This window comes from Rattus norvegicus, chromosome 2 (assembly GCF_036323735.1).
Source record: "Rattus norvegicus strain BN/NHsdMcwi chromosome 2, GRCr8, whole genome shotgun sequence".
Lineage (NCBI taxonomy): Eukaryota > Metazoa > Chordata > Mammalia > Rodentia > Muridae > Rattus > Rattus norvegicus.
Window position 1 is genome coordinate 154931821 of NC_086020.1, and position 17336 is coordinate 154949156.

Consider the following 17336-nt stretch of genomic DNA (forward strand, 5'->3'; position numbering starts at 1 on the left):
TATTCTTTGATAATTTAATACATGTATGAAATGTATTTTGATCATATTCACCCCCACTTCTCCATCTAACTCCTTCACAATATATTTTGTTAATTATTTGAGAATTACTATCTGCATATAGTAAAATTTCTCTGATGAGGTATGAAGCTTCGCTAATCTATGGATATAGAAATATGAGTCTAGAAGGCAGTTAGGTACTATATTCATTTAGCAAACTAATTGTGGTATATTCACTCTGAGGGCCTGGGAACTCCTCAGTCCTAGATTCTTAGCCATATTTACAGTATCAAGTATATTGCTTTCTCCTGTAAAACAGGCATTTTCTTCCCAACTCCCAACTTATCCCCACCCACCTACCCACCCCAGAATAGACTCATTCTCCACCCACAAGCATCACTGCTTCCTTCTCTGTTCTACTCCCTCCCTTCTGTCGTGGGACTTTAGTAAAAGGACTGACTATACTTCTCTGTAGATGTAAAAGTCAGAGAAGAAGCAAGCTGACAAAATAGGGCAGCAGATGTATGGGAAAGGGCTGTTGCTGAAACCTCTCCCAGGTGAATAGTTTCCCTTCAGGAGGATTAAATACAATTACCAAATAGGCTCTCTCTCTCTCTCTCTCTCTCTCTCTCTCTCTCTCTCTCACACACACACACACACACACACACACACACACACACACACACCTATGATAACTTTTAAAACTGAGGCTAAAAGGATTCCCGCTCCGGAGCTCCCCTCTTTTGTTTCTGGTCTTGGTAACCACAAAAAAGAATAACTTGTTTACTTGGGGAATGAGGTCCGTTGAGCACACGTTTGTATTCACTCATGGACCATGTTCTCTTTGGGCCACTGTGTTATTTGACAACTGGGTCAGTGGCTCCCCTCTATGATTTTTATGGTGCCTAATCAGACATGATCTCACCAACTCCCATGTCAGTGGTGCTGCGTCTTTCATCCATCTACTATGGCTCACCTGGGGCACGAAAAGATCACTATACAACGCAACAGACTCAGGAGTTTAAATCATCTCTCCACCAATGTTTAGGGGAAAGAAAACTTGCCTAAGCTAGGAACTATGGCTGCTAATAGTCACTTTCACCCAGCGAGCCACTCAGTTGCAAGGAATCTCTTCCTCACCCTGGTAACCTATCAGCCGTGATATTGTGTCTTCCCTGGAGTGATTCCTCAAGAGCCACTTTCCATGTTGCTCTGCTGACATGCTTTAGTGCATACCCTGGGATTAGCAAGTGTATCAGGGAAGACAGATCTGACAGGCAGCTGTCATCTGACAATGGAAGTTACGCAGTTACTAGGGAAATTGCAGACCACAGGATCGAACTTATTCCAGAAGATATATCTAAGTCTTTCTTACACTCAGATTGCACGATGGGAGAAATGCAGTATGCCCACACAGATGTGTTAGGCAAAAGATAAAAATGCAACATTACCTTGCTTTACTACCTTCAGGCATCTATCTAGGCACGGGGTTTCATTTGACCAGGGCCCCTGTAAGGATAACATTATCATAACCCCATTTGACAGAAAGACAAATTGAAGGCTCAAAGACGCAAAATAATTGCCCACCAGCCAACAACTCTTTAGTGTTAGCTAAGTCAGGATTCACACTTAGGTCTGTATGGCATACAAAGCCAGATCCATACACTGAAGTGTGTTATGTCACCTACAAGTGAAAAACGAATTCACGGTGAGCATGATGAATGTGTATCTCTCTGCATACTCCAGGACACTTTGAGCTGACTTGAAAAGCTCGGGCATGAGACAAAGTCTGTGGTTTTGAAATGAGTCTCTTAACGACAGTAGGATGTTAGACCTTTTCTCTCTGTTTCTCTAAGCATACAAAACAGCCAGAAACTGTCACCTGCTAATATGGCTGCATTAGCCACTTCTCTATTGATGTGATAAAGCACCAAGGCAATTTGTAGAAGGAAGAATCTATTTGGTTTGTGATTCTAGAGAGATAAGACTCTGTCTTGGGGGAGAAATTTGGCAGTAAGTAACCTGGAGCAGGAAGCTGAGAGCTCACATCTTAAGCAGAGAGAGAGAGAGAGAGAGAGAGAGAGAGAGAGAGAGAGAGAGAGAGAGAGATACAGACTCCTAGAAGGCCACACCTCTTGGGCCTCCCTCGAACACCATCTACTGGAGGTCAAATACTTAGAGACTATAAAAGAAATCTCATGCAAACCATCAAGATGTCATGGCTAGATCCAACTTGTTATGGAGAAAATGACCACACTGATATGCTGAATAAATCTGAAAACATGCTGAAAGTTCTCTACAGCTTGAAGGACTTGAGAGCCAAGGCTGTAAGGAAAGGAAGGGTTCTAGGAGGCAACCCCAGTGTGTAGGCCATGTTGTGTTGGGTTTCTTTCTCTGGGTAAATCGGTTTGCTTATTCCAGAAATTTGTTTATGCTATCCCAATTTGAACAAAGCCTTTGGGCTTTCCTTTGACCTTCTGAATTAATAATTTATTCCTCCTAAGCTCTGAGTCTGGTCACTTGCTTAAAGGAGGAACCATGCTTCTAGGCAGGCCTGATGCTTACAGATCAGCAGTGAATTTCAATTTCTAGAATGAAAATGTTTTCTTGCATGACAGTACCAATGGTTCTAACCTTAGGCTGGCCACACCCTTCCCTGATCCTAGGCATCTATCACTTGGGGCCATTCTACCTCCTTTGGCAAGACTGTGGCAAAGTCAAAACAAGATAGAGTGAGGGAAAGTCCATGTGGACCACAGGTCTTGTAAGTGGTATGCTTTTTGTTGCCATGCTTGTTCCCTGAGGCCTGGCCTGTAAGGGGAGGACTGGAATTTGTTTGTGCTTACAGACAGGTCAGGTATTATTTAGGCAATCCACACATTTAATTCACTGAACATTCAAGACGTTTTAAACCTCAATACAACATGCACTCAGCATTGAAGGAACCACAGAGCCCAGAATGGAAGACAGAGAATAAATAACATTTGTAAAACAATGGAAAAGTAATAGAAGAAAAAGAGAAGAACCAACTCTGCTTTAAGATTCAAGAAGCGGGGACTGAAGAGAGGGTTCCTGCAGGCAGTTAAGGTCATAAGGTTGCTTATACAGTCATAAGGTTGAAAGGTCAGATCCATCCCAGCAGCTGCTTAAGAAACCAGGCACCCCACTCAGGCCTGTAACCTTAGCTCCAAAGCAGCCAGAGACTGAATGATCACTGTGGTTTGCTGGTGACCGTCCTAGGAGGAAACAATAGCTCCAGCGTCAGAGAGAGACCGTGACTCAAAGGGACAGCAGAGAATGATAGGGCAGGACATCTGGTGCTCTCTTCTGGCCTCTGCACATATCTGCATAGGCATAGATGCACACAGGAACACACACACACACACACACAAATAATCTTCAGATAAGAATAATATGAAATTCAAGAAAGGGAGGTCAATGGGAAAGGGGATGGATTAGAACAGAGTGTAATGACACACGTGGATGAAAACACTCTCGTGAGACCCATTGCTGTGGGAACTGATTTTTATTTAAAAGATGAAAGCTGAGGTTCAAAGTATAAGCAGGAAATCAGGCAGATGGGAAGAGCAGGAAAGATACTGACAGACAGAGGGATGTGCAAAGGCCTAGAAGCATGAAAGACAGACCAGTGTTTATATGAAACAGTCATGGTTTAGTTTCTCTTTCATTCAAATATAAATTTGATGTCTTCCTGCAGCTAAGGAGTCATCTTGTGCCCTCCTAGTTAGTACCCTTGTCTCAGTGGCTTTCCTGCAATGGAAAGAAATAACTATCCACCAGTGCCAGGTGACAGCAGCTAGCCAGGAATGGGAGAGTATGCTGTACATGGGAGTTCTCATTTTCCCAAGCACTATTCTGATACACCACAGTCAGGGGGAACTCTATTCCATCCTGGGATTCCTCCACACTGAACACGTGGTACGTACTGTGTAGAGCAGGCTTTGCTGGCTATATACAGCCATCTGCCATCTAGTAGACCATCCCAGGACCCAGAGCCTTCTCAGTATGGTGAAAAGCAAACTCCCTGCAATGGCAGCCCACTGCAGCAACTTTGGACACTCGGGAAGCAATCCGGTCAGCTGCCAGCCACCATAAATCAGTGAAAGGATTTGGGACAGAAAAGTAGGCAGTTGTGATCTTGTGGCCAACCTTCCCAAAAGCCAAAGGCAAGAACTTACAGAAGCTTTTAAGATCATGTGTGGCAAGGGTTTAATTAAAGATCCCCAGTCAGAGTTGAACGAAAGCAGGGGAATCTTCTATCTTAATTAGGATTACTATTGATACAATGAAACATCATGACCAAAAGGAAGTTGGGGAGCGAAGAGCTTATTTGACTTACACTTCCACATTGGAATCCTTCATCGAAGGAACCCAGGACAGGAACTAAGATAGGGTAGGATCCTGGAGGCAGGAGCTGATGCAGAGGCTATGGAGAGGTGTTGCTTACTGGCTTGCTCCTCATGGCTTGCTCAGGCTGCTTCCTTACAGAACCCAGGATCACCAGCTCAGGAATGGCACCACCTACCATGGGCTGGTCTTTTACCCATCAGGCACTAATTAAGAAAATGCCCTACAACTGGAACTTATGGAGGCATTTGCTTAATTGAGGTTTCATATAGCTCTAGCTTGTGTCAAGTTAACGTAAAACCTGTCAGCACAGCTTGATCCTGATCCTGTCTGTGCCATCTATGTCTTAGGTGTCCCAGAGTCTCTAGAAAGCAGCCCAGGGAGCAGGAAGTCAGGAATGTTTACTGACAGAGACTGTGTACAAGCAAAAGCAAAGAATTCTGGAAACTGTCAGATGCTAAACATCAAAATTTGGACAATACCTTAATAAGGCATTATTAGGTCACATACCTCAGGGCATTTTGAAGATCTACTTGTATCCTTGTATCAGGGAAACTGTAACATGAGCTGAGGTGTAAACCTCCAGATGTGCTAGGAATGTACTCCACATCTGGGTAAGGGGAGAACAGGAAGAGTGCTTCCTGCTTTGATCTGATCCTTGACACAGTTTCCTCACCTAGAAGCTGAGGCAGTAAACCATGGAGGTTTATTCCTGGCTGGCTAGTTGAGGCTTATTAAACAATGCGAACCATGCAAAGAAAGTACTTTGAAGATCATCTTGCCGTGTTCCCTAAACTTCCCTGCCTTTCAGCTGACCAACCCCACCGTTCAGTGAAAAGGGCCTGGACTCCTGGCTCCACCCGGTCAGGACTGTGGTCACAGGAAGGTGGCTTGACCTTACACAGATAAAACAGATGTTCAGTTTTACACAAGACCCTACATTCAATGACTTCAAGTGACACAGGAGGTAGCTGAAGCTGCTTCTGGCCATTGGGGGCCAGTGAGAGGGGTATTTTTGAGCTATTCATAGGTTACCCCATAAATCGGTGAGCTATGCATGCAGCAATATCAACCAACCCTTAAGCAGAAGAGCTTTTTACCGGGGATTATGTCAGGGAAATATGCTAATGCCCTATTCTTCTTCCTTGTTGTTAAAGCCATGTCAATGACGTAGAAATTTATTTATAGATATATAAAGCTTCATTCTTGCTGCTTATATTTTAATGAGAATTTCAAGTTGGCTCAAAAATCACAGTAAGCTCTAAAAAATAATCAAAGTGTAGTTAGGAAACCTCTCTTGCCTAGAGTAGGATGACTGTCCTCAGAGCTCTAGCTCCATGACAAGCCCCAGCCCTGCATAAGCCAAGATGGCCACAGTCTCCAGCTTCAAAGAGATGATCCTCCTTGGAGAGCAGCCACCCAGCTGCCCTAGAGGACTCTGCAGAGAGGGAAACGGGTCAGAGCAGAAAAGCTCCATGGGAGAAAGAGAGGGATGGCAGCACCAGACGGTTTTCCTGAGTCTCCATCTCCTTTGAGGGTGTGGGGTGCACATCCACGGTGCACTGTGCACTGTGTGCAAACACTTGGCACCAAGCCTTTCCTTGCTTCCATTTATGAAAAGGAAAGAAACTGCTTATCTATTCCCACTAACTGTCCTTGGCCAGCTGCTGCCAGGAGAAAGCAGAAAACGAGAGGATCTGGGATGGTGTCTTAAGAGTTTCTATATTTACAGTGAAATACCATGACCAAAAGGCAAGTTAGGGAGGAAAGGGTTTGTTTGGCTTACACTTTCATACTTGTTCATTATGGAAGGACATCAGGACAAGAACCAACAGGGCAGGAACCTGGAGGTAGGAACGGATGCAAAGGGCATGGAGGGGTGCTGTTTTTTGGCTTGCTCCCCAAGGCTTGCTCAGCCTGTCTTCTCATAGAACCCAGGACAGCCAGCCCAGGCATGGCATTGCCCATAGTGGGCTTCACATTGCAGCCTGATCTTATAGAGATATCTTCATTGAGGTTCCCTCCTCTCAGATGACTTAGCTTATATCAGCTTGACATAAAACTGCCCAGGACAGTTGGTAAAGTAAGGAGATTCAAGGCAAGAGAAAGTTGTAGATATTAATGACTAGCAGTGAGTCTGCAGAAAACAGTCTGGTTTGGAGGAATAAAACAGAGGCCTAAGCAATAAAAGGTGTCCATTTGTAAGGGAGTAGAACACTCAGATTGCCTGATATCGTTGCAGAGGAAAGTATCAGTATGCAGGCATCTGATACATCTTTGGAGCAAAGTGGAGTGCAAAATTCTGTAAGCCAGATGTGCACCCACTCATAAAGAGAAGAAAGCAATTAACTACTGGGGGTATCTGTGGTCTTAGAATAACTAACTGACTCACTAATACATATTACTCAATGAAAACAATGCAAAGCTTATTTAATTTAAGCAAATGTTGTGACTTATGAAGAGCATAGATGACTGTGAAGGAATTTAGGAATGTTTTTAAGAGTCTCCGGAGGTAAGTTAGAGAGTTTAATAAAAGGAAGGAAAGATACAGTGTTTCAAATGGGTAAGCAAACAACGGTGGCAATAATATGCCGGCTAGAAATCAGGGGAATCTGAGAGAGAAGGGTGGTTGAAAGTGGCAAGATGAGTTGCCTCTGGGAGATAGAAGTGAATTACTGTTAGTTAGTAATTCACTTGGTAGACTATAGATAAGAGAACAAAGGGAGGAGGATGTAAATGTCCCACTATACACATAGAGGCTAGGCAGACTCCTATCAGTAAGGCACTTGCCTTCAAGCATAACCTGAATTCAATATCAGGTAGCACACATTGGTAATCCCAGTACTATAGAAGAAAAGACAGTAGGATCCTTGTGGCTCTGACAAGAAAGTTTAGCTTAATAGGTGAAGTCCAGTTCAATTAAGATGTGGGTGCAACATCTGAAGATGACAACCTTTGCATCTACACACACACACACACACACACACACACACACCCATGCACACTTGCAACAGAATCGTGGGTTTCCAGCCAAAATAATTTGCACAGCTGGAGAGCCACCTCTTCGGGTTTGGTAGCTGGTTTAACAAAGACAAACACACTAAATGTATCTTCCTTTGTTATGACTTGCAAACTGATTTTGACAGATTTCCCCTTGCCTATGTTCCACTGCAAATTGATGCTTGCTTGTCTGGCCACAGGAGCGCCAGCACAGCGTTCAGCTGATGGGAATTGTAGGTTCCTCTCAGATTTGTTTGTACAGCACTTCCTCCCTCACCCAAAGTATACATTATGTGTGAATGAGGCTCGTCACCGTTCTGCATAATTACCGCATTTGGAAGCATTCTTTCCAGAGAGTTTTCTCCCACTTCTTCTGATTTCTGGTATTTTGCAGCGACCGTTATCGGTTTTGATGCTGTGGTTTAATAGCGCCTTCAAATGCAAATTTGACAACACAAGCTGGAAATTACGGGTAACAAACAAAGGAACTAAACCTCCACTCCAGTGTTGCCACAGCTCCACCTGATCCATGATAGACCCTGCACACAACTTGTGTACTTTGTAAGAAGAGCCAGAAATTCCTGAAGACACGGCAAACTTAAGCTCCAAAATGGAGTCTCTGTACAGCATACAGCTTCACAGACAGCTATGTCCAGTGTTCTTCCCAGTGACTCTTTCCTTTTGTATCATTTATCTGAGGGTAATACATCAAATACTTCCTTACCAGAACTGTCTAGTAAATGGTCCATCCAAAAAGCTGCCCAAGGCTGGTGATCTGGGCCAGTACATGTTTCCTGGGTTTTATTTGCAGGATTATGGGGAAAGGGAGGCCAGCCATCTCCAGCCAGAAAGTTAAAGCAAGAAGGATGACCAACTGGTTGGGGAAGCGTTTCAGTGTGGGAACAGTTGGCAGTGTCCTATTAGTGGGCCTCACACACTGGCCTGTGAGTCTCCCCAGTCTACGTTGTAATTCAGACTCCTCTTCCATTCCATCCCGTATGCTCCTTGCACGGAGCCTCAGAATCAAACTCCTCTGTGGGACACCACACTTCTGAGACAGTGGATAACCACATAAATGACAAACCATTCTTGCTTCCAGGCCTCACTTCCTTACTCCCCTTGACAAGCCTCAGCGTGTCAACTGCCTCTCAAGTCAGCATTTCAACTCGGTCTGCTTTGAAAGTTCCCAGGCTTTAGCGTGGGAAGGACTTTTCAGAATCACAAATATTGTCCTTTGTGGGAACCAAGAGACTTGGATATAAAGAAGCAGCAATTCAACTGTCTTTCTTCCAGAAAACAGTTATCATTGACATAATGGATGTTTCAGGGGAAACATGAGACTATGTTTTGTTTGTTAGTTTCAGAGGCAGTTGAGAAGAGTCACAGAAGAAAAGATTCATACCAAAATGTTGTCTCTTAAAGAAGAAAAAAATTTCATTGCTGGCTCTGATTGGTTTTTTTTTCCCTTGTTGTAACAAAAAACTTAACAAAATCAACTTAAGGAAGCAAGGTCTATTACAGCGTATAGTAGGGGTGTGGTCTATGCCTTTCCTGCAGTGGTTAGAGCACAAGGACAAGCTGCCTTTGCAGCCAGGGAGCAAATGTGGATGCGGGTGCTCTCCTGGAACCCCAGCCCAAGGGGATGGAGCAGCTAGGGTAGGTGTTCAGTTCTTAGTTAACTGTCTCAGTAAATGCCCTCGTAGACACACCTACAGGTGCGTTTCCATGGTGATTCCAATTCAATCAAGTTAACAATGAAGACTAACCAGCAACTGGTGTTCTCATTTTGCAGCATTTTAGGTTTGAATTAACACAAGATACTCAATCTATAAGCGTCACACTGGCTATTCCGCTTTCCCCGCCGAAAGCTAATTGAAGAACAGAGAAATCCATAAATAGCAAGCAGGAAATTAGATTGTTTTTTTTTTTAAGTCAATTCTCAGGACCTAAGCTATCAAGCTCGAAGAGCAAGAGACTGCAAAGAAATATGATTTTTATCTAGGTCATAAAATTTACAGCTGTTTTCCTCCCTTAATTTAAATGAGGAAGCAATTGGCACGTGTAATGTGCCAATCCAGCAGGACCTGAAGTGTGAATTCACAGGTTAAAACATTTATATATTTATCCAGAGTCAAATTTGCATGAAATAAATTTATCAAGGGACTACAGTTTTAAAGTATGCCTTGCATGGCTGCCTAGGACCAGAAGAAAATTCTAGTATATTAAAGTAATAATTCCTTTTGAACTATGGCTATTAATGTAAGATGATAGAAACAGGCTAAAATAAACAATTTTCAAAGAAGGAACTAAAGCCAAATTATCTTGCCTTTCCAATACTTGTCAGTTGTAGCTTGAGCTATTCAGTCTCTCAAAAGATAACTACCTGGAATTCTCTTGCTCATTCTGAGGCAGTGACAGAATTAAATTATTGATAGCCCCCTACTGGCATGAATCAAATACAAGGGTGTTGGGTTACAACAGCTGAAAGGTTTCTTGACTGAAGGAGCAGCTGATGATTTGAAAGGAAGTCAATTACTATGACTAGACTACATTAGACTTCGGAGTCATTTTAATTATTCCTAACGAGATTTTTAAGTTTCACTTTTCTTTAATAGTGTGTTTCAGGAACTAGAATACTGCGGGACACTGAAACTGTAGAAATAGAGGAGACACAGCTACTGTTTTCTTGGAGCTCAAAACTTGGAGAAAAGACAATGATACAGGTGCCTGCAGCAAAGCCAAGAAGTTCTGTAAGAAGAGCACACACACACACACCCCAAGAAAGACCAGCTGCTCATAGGAACCAGAGGAACTGGGAGGTCTTAGCAAACTGTCTGCTGGGTTTGCCAGAATGTTGAGACCTTATCCAGGTAGGAAAGGCATTTCAGACAGGAGGCTTGGGAGCTCCGTGCATGTAGAACTACAGGTGTTTGCAATCTCCCAGAAATCCTCCAAGAAAACCCTTTGTTTAAATGAATGGAATGTACAAAAGCTAAAAGACTCCTTTGGAAAAGTCATAGAAAGTAACATAATTAACATTTTGCTCTTGAAATTTATCATTGCATTATGTCCTCAGTTAGTTTCAATTAAGTAAGCAAGAAAGAAAGTTACAAATAAAGGAAGGAAGGAAAGAAGGAAGGAAGGAAGGAAGGAAGGAAGGAAGGAAGGAGAGAGAAAAGAAAAACTTTCCAAATACTAGCTATAAAAATACTTGGAATGAAACAGAAGGGTAGACCATCATAAGATATTTCTATCATACTTAAAATGGTCTGTCCCTGAGAGAATAAGTAAAATATTAAATCATTTATATCTATAGGATTAAGACCAGCACTTGCTGAATTTAGATATTTTAGAAATTACATATAGTTCATTTCGTAACACAATACACACTTGCCTAAGTTAGGATTTTTATTTCTGTAATAAAACACCATAACCAAAATCAACTTGGAGAGGAAAGGACTTGATTGTTTCATCCTACAAGTCTCAAGTCAGTGTCCATCAGTGAGGGAAGTCGAGGCAGGAACCTAGAAGCAGGAATTGAAGCAGAAGCCATGGAAGATGCTTGTTACTGGCTTACTCCAGATGTTTTGCTGAGCCTGCTATCTTATACTATCCAGGACCATCCACTAGGCAGTGGTACTGCCTCCTAACGGATAGGTTACCTACATTAATCATTAATCAAGAAAATGCCCCAAATGCTTGCCTGCAGGCCAGTCTAATGGGGCATTTTTCTCAGTTGAGGCTTCTTCTTACTAAATGACTCTAACCTGTGTCAAGTTGTAAAACCTAGCCAGTCAAATCTCTCTCTCTCTCTCTCTCTCTCTCTCTCTCTCTCTCTCTCTCTGCCACTCTACACACACACACACACACACACACACACACACACACACACACACACACACACACAGCTTGCTATACAAAGGGGGAAGAAATGCTAACATGTCACATAAATTTTACATTTCTTATGATACTGTCCAATGATGCAAGAATAGGTTTGTTTTCTCTGTTGATTAAAGAATTAAAAGACAAGAAAGGTTTGAAAATGAGGTAAAAACCAAAGTTTACTCAAAGTGAACAGTTTTGTTAGAGTTTAGAGGAAAATCCCCAGGGTAGGCAAGTTGTAAATGTCAGCAGCTGCCTGGAGAAGGAACATGGAGAAGAGAAGGGGTGGTGAGGGGGAGAAAGATATGTCAGTTGAATTAAGCCAGGATGGAGGTCAGTCACACAGAGACGAGCAGCCACATGACAGAGAAGAGAATTTGAGAGAAAGAATACAAGACCCAGAGATGCTGAAAAGACATACTTAGTGTCCCTCCCCGGCTTCCCCGGCCAGTAATGGAAAGACCAAACTAAATAAAAAAGAAATCACTATGCCTTTTTGAGTCAGGACTCAGAAAGAAGGACAGACCCAGCCAAGCCTCATAGCTGGTAAGGGACTACTCTAGGGTGGTCTGGGAACTCTGGGAAAGTACAATAAGGTACAGAAAAGGATAATTATTCTGCCTCTCTCTTCATCATGCCTTGATGCAAGCCTACCTCCCCAGGTTGATCTACCTTTCAGAAGGGTAATGCTTTGACCAGATAATTAGTGGTATAAACTGGAGTAACTCATTTATGTTTGGGGTCACTTGTTTTGCTGAGGCCCAGAATTTAATCCTTTTAACCAAAAAACATAATTTTCCTTTATGTCAGTTACTATTGTTGTGTCACTTATGAAATGAAATGTACCTTGTCCTCCTCCTGAGCCTGGCTAAGATTAAGGCTGGCTCATAAAACACTGGATTATCCTCACATTCTACATTAATGAGATACTTACTCTAATACCAGGTACCTTGGTTTGCTAACTAAATGTGAGGGTAGACCAGATGACCAGATGATGCTCCATAATGATGTTCACGACAGCAAGAGTTTTGAGGGCACCTCCAGAGGGGATCCAAGTTCTTATGTCCTGTAACAAAGAACTGAATGGAGCCACCAGTTGCAGCAGAAGCAGAGACAGTTTATTAAGATATACTTCCAGAGGAGGAAGCAGACCAAAGCTAAGAGACAACTTAGTTGCTCAGTGGCAATGTTATACAAAGGGTTGGTGCTTTGTGTCATATTGCATGGTCTTTCTGCATAATTTACATAGTGTGGGCTTTGGAGCTCAGTGAAAGCTCTCTGGCACATGCTATCTAACATTCAGTTCTACACACAATTTCATGTATCATATGTCCCATTAGTATCTTAAATTGCAACACAGAGATATGTGTTTTAGTATTCTAATGTGTCTCAAATCATCCTCAGACATTTCGGCTTGCCTCTGAACCTCTACCAGTAGTCAGACACCTAGCCTCAACTGAGGGCTTTCTAGCCGCCTTCTGTCAACTCTGTCAATTCCATATACCTTTGTAATGTCTTCCAATTTTCTCTCCTGCCTCACTATGGTTTCTCAACTCCAATAGTCTCTTTGTATGCTGTGAGGATGTTTGTCTTCAATAATTCATAATTGGCATCCTAGTGACTTTCCTAGACTGCTAAGTAAAGGCATATCATTAGCGGAAGCCCCCACCCTGAAGAGCAAGAAGTTTATTCAGCTGTATACTACCTTGTCTCACTAGGGTCATACTTGAATTTCTCCACTTGAAAGTGAAGTCCTTTAGACTGAGATTCTACTTGTGAACTTTCACCCACAAGGAAGCTTACTCAGCTCCATCAAGTCCAACTCATAGCTGGGAAAGTCTGGCTATCTGAATATCACTCTAAACTCTATCTTGTCTTTTCTCCATAGGGCTTAGGTATTACTAAAATAAGGGAATCTGAATGACTCCAAAGGAGAAACATTTAAGCCACAAAAAAGTCATCTCCAGACCCCTTATGGTCTATTATAGAAAACAGTCAATCACTATGGCTCTGCTGTTAGATGGATTTGTGTTATTCTCGTTGAATTTGCTCAATGGTTGTCTACAGGCGTGGTTAGTAATTGGATGGGAGTTTGTTCCACTTATGGATCTAGAACACTGGATCTAAAGCATTTCCCCAAAGATATGTGGTTGTCCATGTCCTCAACAAGGAACATGTCAATGTTTATATATATACACGTTCTCATCCTTACTTTTAGGTAACGTACATTATTCATATACACATATGAATGATGTCAGTGCACCATCAAACTGATAGGTTCTGTATTATAAAATATGAACCAAAGTGTATTTTGAATTGTAAAGAGCATGAGAATTTAGAAAATGGATAGAAATGGATCATCCTCTGAATTCTTAGGGATCATCGTGAATGCTTGTGAGATGTTTGATTAGCAGTCTTCTGCATGGCCCAGACATTTACATCATTAAGCCACCCCTTTCTAATCCTTTCTGCTTCTTAAGAACTACTCATTTGCCATCTTAAAACTTGCATTTTCATTTAAAGATGTTATGCTTTTATATTTTTCTACAAACATGGTCAGTTTTGCCTTTTTTCAAAAGGAAGACAAACAAAGGTTAAGTTCACCAAGCACATAGTAGGGCTCAATCATTATCAGTAAAACTCTTCGCTCATCTGAGCCCTCAAAGCTCTCCTTCATAATATTCTACAATGGTCAGACAAGCAACCATAGTTAAACCTAGAAAACAAACAAACAAAAACAAACAAACAAGAAGGGTTCTTAAAATAACAGGGAGGACCTAACAGGGAAATGGTGCTCAATGACAGTGACAGTGGATGAGAGGAGATAATAGAGAAATGCAGTGTGTGTGTGTGTGTGTGTGTGTGTGTGTGTGTGTGTGTGTGTGTATGAAATCACCAAGGAATAATCTCTAAAAATTAAAACAGTTGCTTTTAGCTCATTTTTCTACCATTCAATTAATTATTTTTTATTTATTCATTTCTTTAGTTTTAGAGATAGAATTTCATGTAGCTCAGGCTGGCCTTCAACTGGCTACATAACCAAGGATGGCCTAGAGCCCTGATCTTGCCTCTGCTTCCCAGCTACTCAGTGGCCATTAGATGTAGTTTCCTTCTTACTGAGAAGCTCTCTTTACATGCATGAGAAGCTCTCTTACGTGCATGTGAAGCATGACAAGATAGCTGCTGAGTATTGCTGCATGTGTTGTATATGTTGACTGAGTAACAAATGTGTCTGAGAATATAATTGCATCTTATTATTTTATGATCACATTTCACTTTCTTTCCCATATTAATGTTTAATCAATTACCCAGCTTACCTATTCCACTCATTAACTAGACTGCCATTAGCAACTCTTGATAATTTCCAAATCAAACCCAGACAAAAAATGTTCTATTTCACTTTGTTTGAGTTTGTAAAATGAATGTCTGCTTTCTCTGAGTCTAGTGGACATGATATGCCCTAGAGTTGTCACAGTAACCCAAGGAGGAGTGACAAAATACCACAGTATATAAACAATCCATGCATTGAGGAAAACATGTGAACTATGCTTTTTAAATCTTTTATTTCCACATAGATTCTTCTCATAAATGTTCCTCGCTCTGTGTAAGCTGGAAGGCTGTCAGATGTACATTCCACAGAGCGTTTGAACGGCCTTGAAGCAGTGTTCTAATCTCTATCATTAACTGATGACATAATTATCTTGAACATTGACTCACCTGCCAAGTCTCCTTTTTCCTCTGCACAATAGGACACTATCTACCTTTTAACCTTGTTGTAAAGACATGGTGTTTACAAAGCTGTTAGGACACTGTCAACAAAGAGCAGTCACATACTAAATGACAGCTACAGTTGTTGCTCAGTAGCAAGCAACTGCCTTAGCTGGAGTTAATGTCCACTAATTTTCTGTTGACGAATACGGATAATCTTCTAGCCTTTGATAGTTTTCTTAAACTCCACAGAATTAACTGATGCTCCGATGCTGCATGTTACGTTTTGGAGACTGACGATGAAAGGGCCCGGTAGCTGTGTAACAATAAGCACAAAAACCGTTAGCGCATTCTCGTCTGTTCTTCCAGGATATGGAACATCAATTCCCAGGGTGCGAAGTTATCTGAGAGCTGAAGTACAAATGAGAAATTGAGGTGCTCTAATCCTGACTCTACCAACAACTGTGTGAGATAGATCCGCAAATCCTTTCTCAGGGTCAGCCCCACAATGCAGGTCTCCAGTCTGGGGGCCCAACTCTAATCCTCTCCATTTGGTGATTTGGGTAATCCTCTGGCCTCCATCTTTAGGGATAAACCTTATCTTACTCCTAGGAGGGAAGCAGGGAACATTGGCTTCTCTACCCATTTATGGTCAAGTGCGATTCTGTATGAGTTGTGTCTGTACACAAAAGGACAACTGAGATAGTCAACTGAGAAGCTCTGATTCTCTGCCTTCACTTATAAGAAATATAGGCTGGGAATTTTTTTGTAAGCTTCCAAACAAACAAAAGAGGTTTTTTTTCCCAAAAACTTTCCACCAAGAGAAGGTACAGGTCCCTGATCAGAAATGCAGAGGCCATTATGCGAGGTCTCATCCTGAGGGACTGACAGTAAGTCCCACACTAGTGCCCCTGGGACTGACAGATGCGATGAAAAGATTGGCTCCTTCAGCTGTTGGTTCCCCCTGTGAAGAGATACACAGAAGGTTAATCTGTTCTGAAGCAGTGGTTGCCAGGGTTGGAAGACAGTGATTAAATTTGCATAATCTGTTTGGAAGGTGGCCTGTCACGTGGAAAGACAGTTTTAACTGAGAATCAGATGACCTGAGTTAGATTTCAGTTTTTCCTTCACAATTTATGTGGACTGGGGAGGGAAAAAAAGATCCTAAAATAGAAGCTTTGGGTTTCTTCTATGTAACATGTGTGTAACATACCGGCCGCAGAGTTTAGTGGAGAGCTGGTTAGCTACCTAGCAGTCTTATGCTAGGTGTTAATTATTTTTATTCGGTACTGACAAGGAGTGTCAGTTCTGCTCATACTCCTGTCTGTGTCTTATCTCTCCCGCCTGGAATTTGACAGGAAAGTTAAGTTCTCTTTTTAAAGCAGTTATCATTGATTTGGATTTGTGTTCCTCTGGATTAATCAATTATTCATCATCATTAATGATTTCTATCGCATCAGAGTTGGGTTCTAAGGACTTGCCTCTGTACCGATTTGAATAATTCCAGCATTTGCCCATATTTGCATAGAACTATGTTCTTCAAAAGCCTTCCGACTTTCTCATTTGTCCAAGAGTTTGTACAATCTTGCCCTTAAAATTTAACATCGATTTCAAGGAGGTGGCTTTAAATGGTTTTCTGTGGCTGAATATGAAGAGGGCTTTTTATTTTCAATCTTCATCTGAAAACTGTAACCACATCCTATAACGGACTGAGAAGAGGCACTTGAATGAAGCAGTATTTCAGAGGAAATTCATAAAAACTGCAAGGGTGGATTACAAAGTGTCTGGCTGGCATTTACCTTGGCTCCTCAGTGAGTGTAACTCACCCAAATGGGTGGCACATGAGTGCTTTACACTATCCTGGGAATTAACAGAGGCACACTCTTGACTGTGGATATCCTGCCAAGGGTGGAAAACAAATGCTGGGCTCTAAAGAATAAGATATCAGTGCCAAATTCATTATGGACATATTACTGAAGCACAAAGATATCCACATTAAGGCAGAAAGGAAAAACGATTTTACATGAGATGGTTTTTATCGCTTTCTCTCAATTTGAGCCCCATCTCCATACAGCTCACTTTTGCAAACCTACTATGTGTGAGCAGAACAGCTAGGGGTGGGGGTGGGGAGGGATTGTTGCCTTTGTATCCCACATCTGCAGTCTTTATTGACTCTGAGGTCAGTGATCTGCCTATGTGGGACTCTCGTTTCCCTACATGTAGAACGGCTAGGCACAATGAAATGTGCCTCACTGTCTACTAGGAGGGTTAAATGAGACAAAACAGAAATAGCCCTGAATCTACTATATGGTAGCCAACCTGAACAGTAGGGTAGAGCTGTTGTGGTGAATAGTGCTGGCCATAATGCTGACCCCAAAGGG

General features: G+C 42.0%; 1 protein-coding gene across 2 annotated transcripts in view; it reads left to right on the forward strand.

Annotated features, from left to right (window-relative positions):
* The window catches only part of Schip1 (schwannomin interacting protein 1), a 761344-nt gene that overhangs the window by 494604 nt on the left and 249404 nt on the right, over positions 1–17336 (forward strand). The window lies entirely within an intron of this gene.